The 14671-nt window shown below is 47.7% G+C and overlaps 1 protein-coding gene across 13 annotated transcripts in view; it reads right to left on the bottom strand.

Annotated features, from left to right (window-relative positions):
• HDAC4 (histone deacetylase 4) overlaps positions 1–14671 on the bottom strand; it is a 236430-nt gene that overhangs the window by 192275 nt on the left and 29484 nt on the right. The window lies entirely within an intron of this gene.

Raw genomic sequence — 14671 nt, 5'->3', positions numbered from 1 at the left:
CAGCTCACCTGCCCCAGGAGGGACCATGGCCTGGCACAGCCCAGCTCCCACGGCTGAAGGACAGGGCTTGGAGCAACCTGCTCTAGTGGAAGGTGTCCCTGCCCGTGGCAGGGGGTTGGAACTGGGTGAGCTTTAAGGTCCCTTCCAACACGAACCAGTCTGGGATTCTATGTTTCTATAGGGACTGACTTTCAATGAAAGTATCTACTCAGCAGCAGTGTCATCTACCCTACTTCGAGGCCAACACACCCAGAGCAATGCATTACTAATTCATTGGGTAGGCAAAGGCTGCACTCTGCGTGTCCAGTTTTAACTTGCTTATTCAGCAACTCTTGTTTCTCTAGATGGTGCCTAGCTGGCCAAATCCCAGAGGCTAACACAACTGTTGCTAGATGCATCCAGCCACACTCTGTGCGCGCTGTGATGGCACTACCAGCATCCTGGATGCTCCAGCAATGAGCACCAGTGAAGACTGATTCCACAGCAGCCATTAGACAGGGCAGTAACTTCTCAGAGGTCACCTCTTGGACTTGAGGCAGGTCAAAGAGACAACTCAACATGTAATGGCCAGTGCTGGGCACCTTCAATCCCTGCTCAAAGCTCCCAGAACCAACCATACCGTGTCCCAGCCTGATTAACATGGGCACTTAATCTCCAGCTCTTCAGTGACCAGTTCCTGAGGGAAGGAAAGCAAAGCCCACCTTGATTTAACAGAGTATTACTCAGCAATCACCAAGTTCTTCTTTAGCCCAACATCATTTATCATCTATACCACAGACCACGCTGATACTCCATTTATTCAAAGGTATGTTAGACATGTGAAACAGGGAAAATGAGTGTGATGAGCAGGCTACGACACCCCGATCCAACATCAGGCTGCAGGAAAGCACAGCCCGAAGGAATGAACTTGAGGTAGTTCAGCCAGGAAGAGCTTGGGCAAACCAGTGGCAATCACACCCTGAGGCAAACAGGAGCTGTCTGTATCCACTGCAGAGGAGGTATCTGAAGCAAAAGATGATCCCATTGTCAACTTAAACAGAACTCCTTCACAAACTCAAGCTTTAGCAACCAAGGTGGAGTTAGGACAGACATACACACACATGAATACACACAACCCTACATCCCTGAGCCAAATCAACAGCTTTGTTGCTGTCTAACAGCACCATATACTCCTGAGCAGTCACCTTCTGCCACGATCCTCTGACTCAGGCGAGGCACAGGCTCACCACAGGCACAGCACAACAGCAGGAACATCACCATCCGACTTGGCAATTAAAAAGAGGAAAGGCACACACAGTCTGCACACCTACACAGGTATGGGCAAGCAGCTGCCAAAAGCCATGGTGACAGAACCACTGCTGCCCTTTAGAATCATATCATATCATAAATCATATCATAAAATCATATCATAGAATGGTTTGTGTTGGGAGGGACCTTAAAGCTCATCCAGTCCCAACCCCTGCCACGGGCAGGGACACCTTCCACTAGAGCAGGTTGCTCCAAGCCCTGTGTCCAACCTGGCCTTGAACACTGCCAGGGATGGGGCAGCCACAGCTTCTCTGGGAAAAGTCTGTCCCAGCGCCTCAGCACCCTCACAGGGAAGAGCTTCTGCCTTAGATCTCATCTCAATCTCCCCTCTGGCAGGTTCAAGCCATTCCCCTTGGCCTGTTCCTACAGGCCCTTGTCCAAAGCCCCTCTCTGGGTTTCCTGGAGCCCCTTTAGGCACTGGAGCTGCTCTAAGGTCTCCCCTTAAGGAGCCTTCTCTTCTCCAGGCTGAACCTTGCCTGCAAGAATCCTAACAAGACTGTGTCTGAAGTACCAGACTGCAGCTACTCTGTGATGGGGGAAAACAGGCTTTAAATCTGAAGCCCACCATTTATACACATTACTTTAGCATGCCTCCAGCAGGACAACATTTCAGAGCATTCAGTCATTTCAAACACCTCCCATTTTCACTTGGCTCCTTTCCTGCTCTATGGAGAGCCTGGAGGAACACTGTCAAACCTCCTGCTGTGTTCTGCAATGGCTTTAGCCAGCTGCTCCAGCAAAGCAGCAGCTCTTCTGGCCAAGCTGCAGGCACCCACAGCACCCCAGAACCCAAGTGTCACAACTTGTCATCTTCTGCCACTGCCACAGCTTATCCCAAGATGGAAGGCAACACATGGGTTACATTCGGGGCAACCTGCTTACCACCACTAGTAAAACTTGTTGCAGAGAGTGATTTCACTTCACTCAGAGGAAAACAAATACAACCCAACAAAACCCCACTGCTTTTTACAATAGGAAAAGCAACCTGAAGAGGAGTATTTGCATTACTGATCAGTTGTACTTTGGTTTCCTTTCAAATGAGAGCAACTGGATCTGTTACCTGAGCCAGGCATGGAGACAGCAGTGACCGATACACCTGAAATGTGCTGTCATCCTGGCAATTAAATCCACATTTTCATCCTCCTACCTAAAAAATACAGGCACTGCATTGCCCAAAACTTTAGCTCTACCCTATCTTTACAATCTGCCAAGTCATTTACCAGGTTTCTTACCTTCTTGAAGCATTCAGCACCCGGTTTGCACAAGAGCTGTTCAATCAAATGGCTTTATAGAAAGCTTCTTTCACCTGCCTGCTAGGACATCTAAAGATCAAGTAACTGTTGCCCAATGACTTTGGGCAATTATCCCCAAACCACCCTGTTCTTTTGTGCAGTGCCACCCATATTGTCCATGAGAAAAGCACACATCGGTTCAGCTTTAAAGAATGACCAGAAGAAACCCAGCAGCTCAAAAGTGAGCCTTCCCAAGTGACCAAATGTGAGGCAGTGAAATGAGGTCTCAGACTCACTCAGAAGCCACCACAAAGGTGGGGAGCACCAAGCAGACACAGCCATGGACCATTGCAGATGCTTGACTGAGATCAGCCGCCTCTTCAAACAGTAGCCTTGGAGGAGAGGATTGCAGCAGCCAAGCTCTGAAACCACTGACACACATCAGGATAGCAAGAGGTAAGGAGATGCGAGGAGCACCCAAGTCCACTGAAGAAAACCAGCAAAGCCTTCAGCATCAGGGTCAAGCAAGCTGGTGATCCTTGTTTCATACCAGCCACTGAGGTATGATGAGAAAGGCATTTGGCTTGCTCATAGCTATGAACACACACACACACACACACATTAGGCAGAAGCTCTTCCCTGTGAGGGTGCTGAGGCGCTGGCACAGACTTTTCCCAGAGAAGCTGTGGCTGCCCCATCCCTGGCAGTGTTCAAGGCCAGGTTGGACACAGGGGCTTGGAGCAACCTGCTCTAGTGGAAGGTGTCCCTGCCCTGTTGGAGCTGGATGAGCTTTAAGGTCCCTTCCACCACAAACCAGTCTAGGATTCAATGATTTACTCCAGGAAACAACACAAATGCACCTAAACCCATGATCCTCTGAGACAGCTGTAAACCAACAGGTTTTTACATAAACTACAATTCCACAACCTAAAAAGTGAAGTGGGGAGAAAGGGGCCCAAGCTGTAACCTGGAATGCAGCAGCTCTGATATCCCATCAGCCACACGCATCCCGCAGCACTCATGGAACTGCCCACTTTGCAGCTGCAGGATTTGCCCACCTCTGGCCTATTTGGGGCACGTTAGAGTCCAACTGCATTGCAAAGGTTGTGACGATTTACTGACGCAAGAGCTATTTCATGCTCCGTGCCAGAAACTCAGCAGTGGAGGAGGAGGAATTCTCTTGAAGCACCCAGTTAGAAAATGCTACAAACACCATGTTGAGGTCTTGCAGGACAAACACAATGAAAATTAAAACTAAAAGGGCAACTTTGACACAGGAGCTCCTTTAAGAAGACTCTGGAGATCACAAGAAGCCAGTGCCTCAACAGAATTAGTATGAATCACAAAATCAACTGGGTTGGAAAAGACCTTTAAGCTCATCAAGTCCAACCGTTCCCAGCACTGCCAAGGCCACCACTAACCCATGGCACTGAGGGCCTCGGCTACACGGGGTGTGAACACTTGCAGGGACCGTGACTCCAGCACTGCCCTGGGCAGCCTGTTCCAATGCCTGAGCACCCTCTGGGGAAGGAATTGTTCCTCATCTCCATCTAAACCTGCCCTGGTGCAGCTTGAGGCCGTTTCCTCTTGTCCTAAAACGCACGCCTTTCCTCCTGAAAATACATGAGAAAACAGGCTGAGAACACGGGGGCTGTTCAGCCTGGAGAAGAGAAGCTGCGTGGAGACCTCAGAGCAGCTTCCAGCGTCTGAAGGGGGCTACAATGGTGCTGGAGAGGGGCTCTTCGTCGGGGACTGTAGCGATAGGACAAGGGGTGATGGGTTCAAACTGAAACAGGGGAAGTTCAGGTTGGATCTAAGGCAGAAGCTCTTCCCTGTGAGGGTGCTGAGGCGCTGGCACAGACTTTTCCCAGAGAAGCTGTGGCTGCCCCATCCCTGGCAGTGTTCAAGGGCAGGTTGGACACAAGGGCTTGGAGCAACCTGCTCTAGTGGAAGGTGTCCCTGCCCGTGGCAGGGGGTTGGGACTGGATGAGCTTGAAGGTCCCTTCCAACCCAAACCAGTCTGGGATTGTATGATTCTAAATCAGAGCATACCCAAATGTTTGTCAACGTGAACTGTTGCTACCCCTGTTGTTGAGCTCACCCTGTCCCAATTCTATTTGGGGCATTCAGAAGCGGTGACCCTGCAAGTTGGCTCTACCTGCTGCAATGGTGGATATTAAGAAGTAAACCAGTGGCAGAAGTCCCATAATCTATTTTAAATAGCTCCTGCCTGACACTTCACTTGAAAGAAAACCAAAAAGGCAAGAATCTTTATGGCAGACTGAATGAACAGCATCACCTCTACCTGCCAAGAAGCCATCGTGCTAAACCTGTCAAGAGTTAGGAGCCTGCAGAACAGGCCTTCCACCTGCTGGAAAGAAAGTAGAAAGAAAGGAAAGACAAATCTAATGCCAATCTGATAGTTGCTGCTGGCAGGGAACAGATGCCAGAGCCCTTCTTCTGGGTTTAGGAAGCTGTAGGAATCACATGTCTTCTCCTGGCAAAGGCTGGGTGAGACCTACCTGATTTAGAATAAAGCAAGTACTTGGAGGTTTCAGGATCAGTGACAGATGTCAAAGATTCAATACTTGGATGGACTATCAGAGTTTGGTCTATGGGCTCGTCTTTTTACTGGTCTGGGTTATCTTTTGATGGGGTATTAATCTAGTTCAGGCTTCTCTGTCTTCTCCCCAGAGCAGCTCAAGTGGTTTATAGAACACGAGCACACCAGCGTGAAGAGTTTTTGACTAAGATGTTTCTCTTTATAGCCAGCACAGAGCAGAGGCCACAGTTAAAGGAGGGAGGGCAGGCTGTTTAACTGGAAAGCTCAAGTTTTGAATGCCCAAACAGAAGAGTAAAACCAAACCAAACCTCGTTCTCAGCGGATTGTCTTCAAACCACCAGGCTTTAAGGGTTTGCTGCCTGAAGAACTGGTCCATTGATCAAAAATACTGAAACCAACTTCACAGAAGTAGTAAATAAACCCAACTGCTTTCGGATCTCAACAACTCCACCAGCTGAGGAAGCGGAGCAATGACCGCACGTCCAAATAGCTGCATTGATCTTGGTCTATCGAGAGTCATTACACAGCAGTTCATGGACAGCACCATCGAGTAAAACATGACAAAACACACAATCCAGCAAGTCCACTGCCAAGAGAGGCAGCAAACCCTCACCCCAAGGCTCATGATCCTTTCTAGTCAATAAAGCCTTGATGGGGTTACATCACTACAGCAGCCACCTTCCAGGACAAAGTGGTTCCCTGGAGCCAAGGCTGGCAGTTCAAAGCACACAAACTACACCTCAACCCTCTTACAATTCTCCCTGTAAAGCTATTTCTGTGCTTTTGGCAACCTAATAGCTACAGATCACGCGAGTACATGATTCCTGAATGGTGAAAGGGTCAGGATTGAGGGGGTTTGATTTTTATTTAAGTTATTTCTTTGAGCTCATCTGTCCTTTCCCCACCATCCTGTTGGAGCCCCACCACAGAGCTGTGGCATAGTGAAGGGTTCCAGTATTCCCCTCTACCACAAGCAATTCTAGCTCGCCCTTGGGCTTGGCAGTGTTCAAGGCCAGGTTGGACACAGGGGCTTGGAGCAACCTGCTCTAGTGGAAGGTGTCCCTGCCCGTGGCAGTGGGTTGGAACTGGATGATCTTAAGGTCCTTTCCAACCCAAACTAGGCTGGGATTCTATGATCCTTGCAGAATATACTCAGACTCTACAATTCATGGCTTCACAATAAAGCTGATGGTGCTACACCAAAGTTGAGTAGACCAGATACAAACCCTGGAACGATTAAGTCTTGCCTGTGGATTCCCTGGCAAAGCTTGTGCTGCTGGGGTTTGAAGGAGGATTAACAGTGCCCCACTGAACCCACACACACATGATAACACTCAGGAGAATTGGTGCCACCAGTTGTACCACCTTCAAGCTGAGTTTCTCCATCAATGCTGGCTGACAGGCAGACAGGGAAAGGTTTTCACAGTCAGAAGGACATGCTGCACCACTGCTTAGGAAAGTTAAATAAGCAAAGAGAAGCAGCTTAGCATTATTTTGTGAAGAGACTTTGCTTCAGAACTGCTAAATACAGATGTATTAACTAGCAAATATTCCCAATTATGGTCCTGATATAGACTCTCCCCTTCAGCAGACAGCAGTGTGGATGTCAGGAGCCCATAACCCATGGAGCAAGGTGAAGGCAGAGCATGCCTGTGCTAGAAGGTTCACAACCTGCAATAAGAGCTTTCCAGGGCATTGACTGTATTGCTGGATCTGGCCTAGTCCTGAAAGGGCTTTTACAAAGTACTTGTCTGGGTTTTAAGCATTAAAATAGAAGCTTGAATCATGCTTGAAGTTCAAGACCAAACTGTCACAGTCAGCACATGTTTCTTTTGGTTGAAAGTAGACATTAAGTAATCTTGATTTCATTCCATTTTAAAGAGATCAGAGGGAGACAGGAGGATCTCAGAAAAGCTCACGAGTATTTCTGTGCATGTAATTCCATTTCCAATAGGTGCAAAGTTTAATATTAGCTTCACCCTTAGGAAAGAGTGAAAACTTGCTTCAACATTTCAGCACATCAGTCTTATCGAGCATCAGCTGTGAGAGCAGCTCCCGGGGGAAATGCCAAGAGCTGTTGGGTATTCCAAAGCAAACAAGGGCACTGCAGGTAAAGCATCTGATTTCCTCAGTAACTGATGATCAACAGTATTTTGATCTTGGTAATAGAAACAGAACCTTTAAAAGATCTGCTGATAGACTAATTTTAGGCTTCTAAAAGGAAGAATGAATTTCATACCCCATTTCTCAGTATCAAAGATGCTAACAGAGATTCACTTGTCTGTTCTCTTCTTGCAAGGGAGTCACTGGAGCCATGGCCCCTGCCCCAGCCAGCCTCCAGCTCTCCAACACAAGGGAAAGGGGAAGAAAAGCAAGTACCACAATTAGAGAAATTAGGGAAGAGAAAAAGTACCAAATAAGAAATAGGAATACAGAAGACAACAGCAACACAGGACAAAAAGGGCCACAGCATCTCCATTTGGCCAGACCAACACAAGGGTTAACATCTAAAGAGGATGCTGCAGTTTTACTCTGAAGCACAACTGCACAAAGGGTTAAACTCTGCTCATCCTGCCTCAGTACTTGTGCAACACTGCCAGTTAGTTGGATCAATTACTTGAGGCTTAACCCCACTGAGCATCTTTGAAGTTCTTCAGTGCAAATTCATGAAAACTAGACAACAGCCATGCTGAAGGTACCCTAAAATCCAGGCAGTGTTTTATTTCCTGGTGTTAACCTATGAATATGATCATCCTCATTGAAGACAGGGTGAGAGAGCTGGGCTGGGGCAGCCTGGAGAAGAGAAGGCTCCTGAAGGGGAGACCTTAGAGCAGCTCCAGTGCCTAAAGGGGCTACAGGAAACCTGGAGAGGGGCTTTGGACAAGGGCCTGTAGGGACAGGACAAGGGGAATGGCTTGAACCTGCCAGAGGGGAGATTGAGATGAGCTCTTGGGCAGAAGCTCTTCCCTGTGAGGGTGCTGAGGCGCTGGCACAGACTTTTCCCAGAGAAGCTGTGGCTGCCCCATCCCTGGCAGTGTTCAAGGCCAGGTTGGACACAGGGGCTTGGAGCAACCTGCTCTAGTGGAAGGTGTCCCTGCCCCTGGCAGGGGGTTGGAACTGGATGAGCTTGAAGGTCCCTTCAACCCAAACCAGGCTGGGATTCTGTGATTCTGTTTAGTCCAAGAGCTCTCAAAAGTAAAGGAATATGTTTTCCCTTGGCAGTGAGGGTAAGCAGTGCCTGTGAAAGCCCAGGTAAGCAGACAGCTAAATTCCTAAAGGATGAAAAATGCCATGCGTGGCTGACAACCCTCTGAGAATAAGTGGATTTTTTGCCCCTGCTCTTGAACCTCTTTCAGATGCAGTGGGGTGACTGAAACGTTCCTTCGCCATCAGCTCTGCCCTAATAGATCTGGCCACATCAAAGGCACACAGCCAAGCCTCAGCAGTGCGAGAGCCTGGCATGAAGACAACAAGCTAAATAACTTGAGAGACATGCTGAGAATATCCACCTTACTACAGTCCAGAAACTAATTTAATGTGGGGAAATAGATATGAGATAAGATACAGGTCAAATTCAGGTTGACCAAATGTAAGTAACAAAAACGTAATAACTGTGTAGAAAAAGGTTTTTCTCCTTTCCAAGTGAGATGCAGGGTTCCAAGGACCATCTCAAACAGCATCATCTGACTTTAAAAGCGCAACCTTTTTGATATCCTTTTCCTAGCCTGTACCTCATTCCAAATAATGCAGAGTTCTCTGCCTCTCATCAGAAGTACCTGCTTCTCATCTTTGCACTGCAGCACACATCACAGGCTAAAAAACTTACTTTAGAAAGAGGCTTTTAAAGAATTCCGAAGTGCAAAGAACTGCATTTAAAGCAAAAGTAGAAATGAGAAGAACATACTTAGCAGGGACACTGACCTAGGAGGAACTTCAGCTTGAACCCCAAGTTGAAGCACAAAACAATTCTTCTCTTTTGAGGGTATAATAAAAACCTTGTACAGAAAGTCTCAACTATTTGATGCTCCAAAAAGTGAAAACTTCACAGGTTTCGTGGTAGCAGCCTTAAAACTTCCAAGGTCCCCAAAATGATACGACTGTTCTTAGAGGAAATCCAGGACAGGTTCCTCTTACACGAATGGCTTTAACCTGCCAGAGGGGAGATTGAGATGAGCTCTGAGGCAGAAGCTCTTCCCTGTGAGGGTGCTGAGGCGCTGGCACAGACTTTTCCCAGAGAAGCTGTGGCTGCCCCAACCCTGGCAGTGTTCAAGGCCAGGTTGGGCACAGGGGCTTGGAGCAACCTACTCTAGTGGAAGGTGTCCCTGCCCATGGCAGGGGTTGGAACTGGATGAGCTTTAAGGTCTCTTCCAACCCAAACCAGGCTGGGATGATTTCATGATACATAAGCAGCAGAATGCAAGTGGAATAGGCATTCTATTGTAGGCTGAAGAAAGAAAAGTATACAGAGATGTGCCCAGTTTCCATCTCCAAGGGTTTTCAGCTATTCCAACCAAGTCTCTTAGCGCCAAGACCTTGTTGCTGAGTGTCCTTCTCAACCAAACCCCAAACCTGGGGGACCAGACTGCTCAGGACAACAGCTTCAAGGCATAGCAGGAGCTCTTGCTATTGAGCTCCTAGTCCACGTGCTGAGCACTTAACCTACTGCTGTAAAGAACAGGCATCAGCATTCCTTCAAAGGAGCTCCTTTTACCTCTTCTGGACCTCCCAAACAGTTGAGCCTTACCCCAAAACTTCAGCTTCCCATGGAGCACACACATGGCAGTGTGAGAGGAGGAACAGGTCTGGAGAAATCTTTGTATTTCCACCAAAAAATTAATGTAAAGACAGCCTCAGAAATCATGAGGTTCTACCTAGACTCACTACTGGTAGTATTTTACTAGGAGCCTGAATGCCCAGCATAGAATAACCCAGCCATAATGAAGCAGAGCAGCAGACAGGTAAAGGAAGCAGGGTTACACTGTCCAGATGTTCTTCCAGAGGATAGCCACCAGGCATCAGTTGTGCCCCAGCCCTGCTCAAGGAGGACTGGAAACGACTCCTCTAGTCCTTATGTTTCTTTAAAGAACGCTCTTGCCCCCAGATTACTTACAGAAACAGAAGCATGACTGCCAGAAAGTAGGTCAGTGTCATTTAAAGCCGCTTTGAAATGCATCTGCACAGAAACTTCTTCATCTTTCAAAAGAGAAGGCATAAAATATTCATTGCATGGTGCAAACTGTTGGAGAGGTTCCCAAGGCAAGCTCTGAAATGGCTTTGCACGCCTCATTGAGCCACGGCCTGGGAAAGGAGAGGGGCTCCTTGCACTCAGCAGATAAACCACCACCACCACCACCACACACAAGTACTCATGAGCCCAGCAAATCACAGCACGTGACGTGCTCGCTCCGCTTCCCATGGTGTGGGAGCGGGAAGCGTTCTGCTTCCTCTGGTATCTCCTCTCAGGCTTTAGGATCCTGCTGCAGAGTCGCGTGTATCCGAGAGGCAGCTCATTCTTCAACTTCAATATTCCTAATTATCAAACATTCAGCACTTCCAAATGGAAATGAAATGTGCAGCTCCGCAAAGAGCGGCTCGGAAGAAAGAATAGAGCATTTGCATTCCGACTGGCTAATCCCTGCAAGATAACATTTCATAAACAAAATGCTTCATTGAACATGGAGATTTGCAGCTTTTACAAAGGAAAGTGAACTTTAAACAAATACAAATCAGTTGAGTGATTAACTTCAAGTGTTTGGGCTTTTTTAAGCTGATCTTTATGTAGAACTAGTATCAGCAGAACAATCTTTCCTGATTAAAGAACCAAACGATAGTGAAACTCGAGGCACTAAAAGTGAAGGGGGGGGGAAGTTCAAGGCGACCACAAGAAATCATTTAAGCTCAGTGGGGGAACACACACATACCAGCACTGACTGGGCTGTGAGTAACACGAGCAGCATCAGCACCACAGGTTACTTAAGGTAAGTGTAAACTGTGGGCAAGGGAGCAGGTTAAGAAGTGAAACTAAACATGCTTTCCCCCGAGCTTTGCCATAATCCTCCGTGTTATCTTAATTAGCCTCATTTTCTTAATTTCACTTTGCAGCAACTTGATCTTTTATACCAAGATTGCAGCATAGTTTTTTCCCCCACTTTGTTCCAGTGCTGTTAGAAGCAGCGACTCCTCTGCCAAAAGCCAAAGGGCACATCATGCCTCTGAGCTTTGTCTTGACTAGGTCTATGCAGCCTCCCGCTCCCACCGCTGCATGGGAAAGCCCATCCTCCTGCCTCCCACCCCTTCATCCTGCCCAGCAGGTCAAGGGAAGGGATTCTGCCCCTCTGCTGCGCTCTGGGGAGACCCCCCCTGCAGTCCTGATCCAGCTCTGGGGCAACAGCACAAGAGGGACGTGGAGCTGCTGGAGTGAGGCCAGAGGAGGCCACGGAGCTGCTGCGAGGGCTGGAGCAGCTCTGCTCTGGAGCCAGGCTGAGAGAGCCGGGCTCGGTCAGCCTGGAGAAGAGAAGGCTCCTGAAGGGGAGACCTTAGAGCAGCTCCAGTGCCTAAAGGGGCTCCAGGAAACCTGGAGAAGGGCTTTGGACAAGGGCCTGTAGGGACAGGACAAGGGGAATGGCTTGAACCTGCCAGAGGGGAGATTGAGATGAGCTCTGAGGCAGAAGCTCTTCCCTGGGAGGGTGCTGAGGGGCTGGGACAGACTTTTCCCAGAGAAGCTGTGGCTGCCCCATCCCTGGCAGTGTTCAAGGCCAGGTTGGACACAGGGGCTTGGAGCAACCTGCTCTAGTGGAAGGTGTCCCTGCCCGTGGCAGGGGTTGGAACTGGGTGATCTTAAGTTCCCTTCCAACCCAAACCATTCCATGACTCTCTGATTCCACCCAAAGCTGTTCCAACCACTGTCCAGGACTCCACAAAAGCTGCCAACACCTGCAGGGAGCTGCTTGTTCCTCCAGAGCAGTGGGCACCACACAGTGATGGGCACACAGTGCTTGTGGCATGAGGGACCCCAGCACCCACCTGCTTCTCCTGCTCCTCATATGATCACAGCTCACCCACACACATTTTTGTGGCAAGTTAATCTCACAAGAACTTACCTCAAAGCTCAAATAGGAGACTGTGGAGAGAGCCTTTGGTGCAGAAAACAAAGGTTAAGGTCTTTATCCTATATCTATGGCTCAAGACAGATTGATTTACCTATTGGAAGTTACTGAGTTCCACTTAGTTTCCCAACTCCCCATAGTCCCAGAAGCAAGTTTTAAAGACCTAAAAGACTGCCACGTTATGGAAGTTGAAGCCAGATTTTGTTCTTTCCCACAATACTGATCATTTTGGAGACTTTGAAACCCATTTCAGTTCATACACAAAGGTGACATTTTCAAGGCTTCTGCTTGTAACTAACTTCTCCCACCTGGGTATTCTTACTTCCATGAAAGTTATGTCTTATTCTCTGAGGAAGTTTAGTCCAAACAGAACAAAAGAAGTGGCAGTGATGGGGGAAGAATGAGGGGGCAAACTCAGACTTTACTTAGCTAACTTAGTCTTCTCCGTATCACCTTGCTCAGTGAGAAGCCTTCAGGACGCACCATTTCTCACAAGAGAGCTTTGCAGATGAGAAGGCAGAAAAAAGGCAAAGAAATTAAAAGCAAACCACTTCCATTCATCTCTGCTGCAACAGTTTGATAGCACTGTTCCTAAACCAGCCCATTAGTGATGAGTTGGGAGATTAGAGAAGAAAGCTTGTACCCACTGAAGCAAGGCTTAACAGGCTCGAGCTAAGCCAGAGCCTTCTGTTGAACCATGGCCATCATTAGCAAGAATTACCTGTAGCCATGTAATCAAAAGAGCTATCAGAACTGACAGGAGAAGTTCAGATGTCACCTTTGGCAAGGCTTGGAAACTGTTTCTACCTATTCTTATAAAACTGACTCTAAAAGAACCAGGCAGTCAGAATACCACAATACACTGGGTACACGACTGTTACACACTGTAGAGTTTCAACTCAATGCTCAGAACTACAGGCAAAGGAAGAACCCAGCGCCTAGGAAGGGCACAGGGAGAGTTTCTCAACAGCATTTGATGATATTTAAGACTTTGTGGAGGTTGATACTGTTTGAAAATAGATGCTCAGACAAAGCCTACCTGCAGAACACCATCCTATGATTCTGTAACAAATAGCACCACAAGATCATTTCGAATCATAGAACAGTTTGGGTTGGAAGGGACCTTCAAAGCTCATCCAGTTCGAACCTCCTGCAATGAGCAGGGACATCTTCATCTAGATCAGGTTGCCCAGAACCACATCCAGCCTGGCCTGGAATGTCCCCAGGGATGGTGCATCCACCACATCTCTGGGCAACCTGTGCCAGTGTTTTACCACCCTCATTGTAAAGAATTTCTTCTTCCTCACATCCAGCCTGAATCTCCCTTCTTCTAGTTTAAAACCATGGTTTTCACCCTTTAAATAGTCTCCAGTGGACCAGTTGACAACAGGCCTTGAGTTTCTATCATACCCCTTCATGTCAAGGGTCACTGTCAATAGGAAGTTGAAGCTGTATTTCTAAAGACAACTGCAATAGTTTCTTTACATTTGAAAGGGTTAACTATCAGAGCAGACAAACCTTTCCCCTATTAGTAGTCTTATGTTCTACCAAACACTCATTCAGGAGTCACAACTGCGATTCTCACCGAGCCATCGCATCTGTAACTCCAAGGTCTTACGTGACAAGGGCCAAGAAGGTTTAGGAAGAGAAGCACAAGAGAACACAGAGAGATCCAAAGCCATCCAGTGAGCTGCCACCTCCCTGGGTTTGGATTAAACCAGCCGTAGCAGCAAGAGGCACTGCAGTTCCAATGGTCCTGCATCAAGAGAACAGCCCCACTAAGGACATCCCCCTTTCCCAAGTACCTGGAGAGCTGCTCCTGAAGGAGGAAAGCAGTATTAAGTTTGTTGGGGTTTGAATACAGGTATATATTGCACCTATGCCACCCCAAGGAGATACGAGCAGGTGGCTTTCTAAGCTCTTCACTTGTATTTGAGGCAGTGTTCAAGTAACTATCCACTTGTTTGAAGAACGGATCTCCTGGAAGACACCCCACTGCAAGAAACTGTGAATACCTACACGCACTCTACTCATCCAAATCCAATTAGCTTCCCAACTCCCCATAGTCCCAGAAGCAAGTTTTAAAGACCTAAAAGACTGCCACGTTATGAAAGTTGAAGCCAGGTTTTGTTCTTTCCCATAATACTGATCATTTTAGAGACTTTGAAACCCATTTCAGTTCATACACAAAGGTGACATTTTCAAGGCTTCTGCTTGTAAACTCCACTCTCCCCACTGACTGCAGCGTTTCTTGCTCCCAGCCTCAGAAACACAGATGGGCTGCCTGAAGTACTTCTGAAGCAAATTTTGCCCACAAATACACAGTTCCTTAAACCTTAGGAGCTGTTTGTTGGCTTTTAACACTTCAGTCTTATTAAACTGATTAAACTGAAGTCACAAAAGTAATCTCTCCAAGGCATAGTTGAGTCCTGTCACATGCCTGTTGGTGGATTACTTTGCTT

The sequence above is a fragment of the Strigops habroptila genome, chromosome 5 (assembly GCF_004027225.2).
Source record: "Strigops habroptila isolate Jane chromosome 5, bStrHab1.2.pri, whole genome shotgun sequence".
Taxonomy (NCBI): Eukaryota; Metazoa; Chordata; class Aves; order Psittaciformes; family Psittacidae; genus Strigops; species Strigops habroptila.
This window is presented reverse-complemented; position numbering and strand designations above follow the sequence as displayed.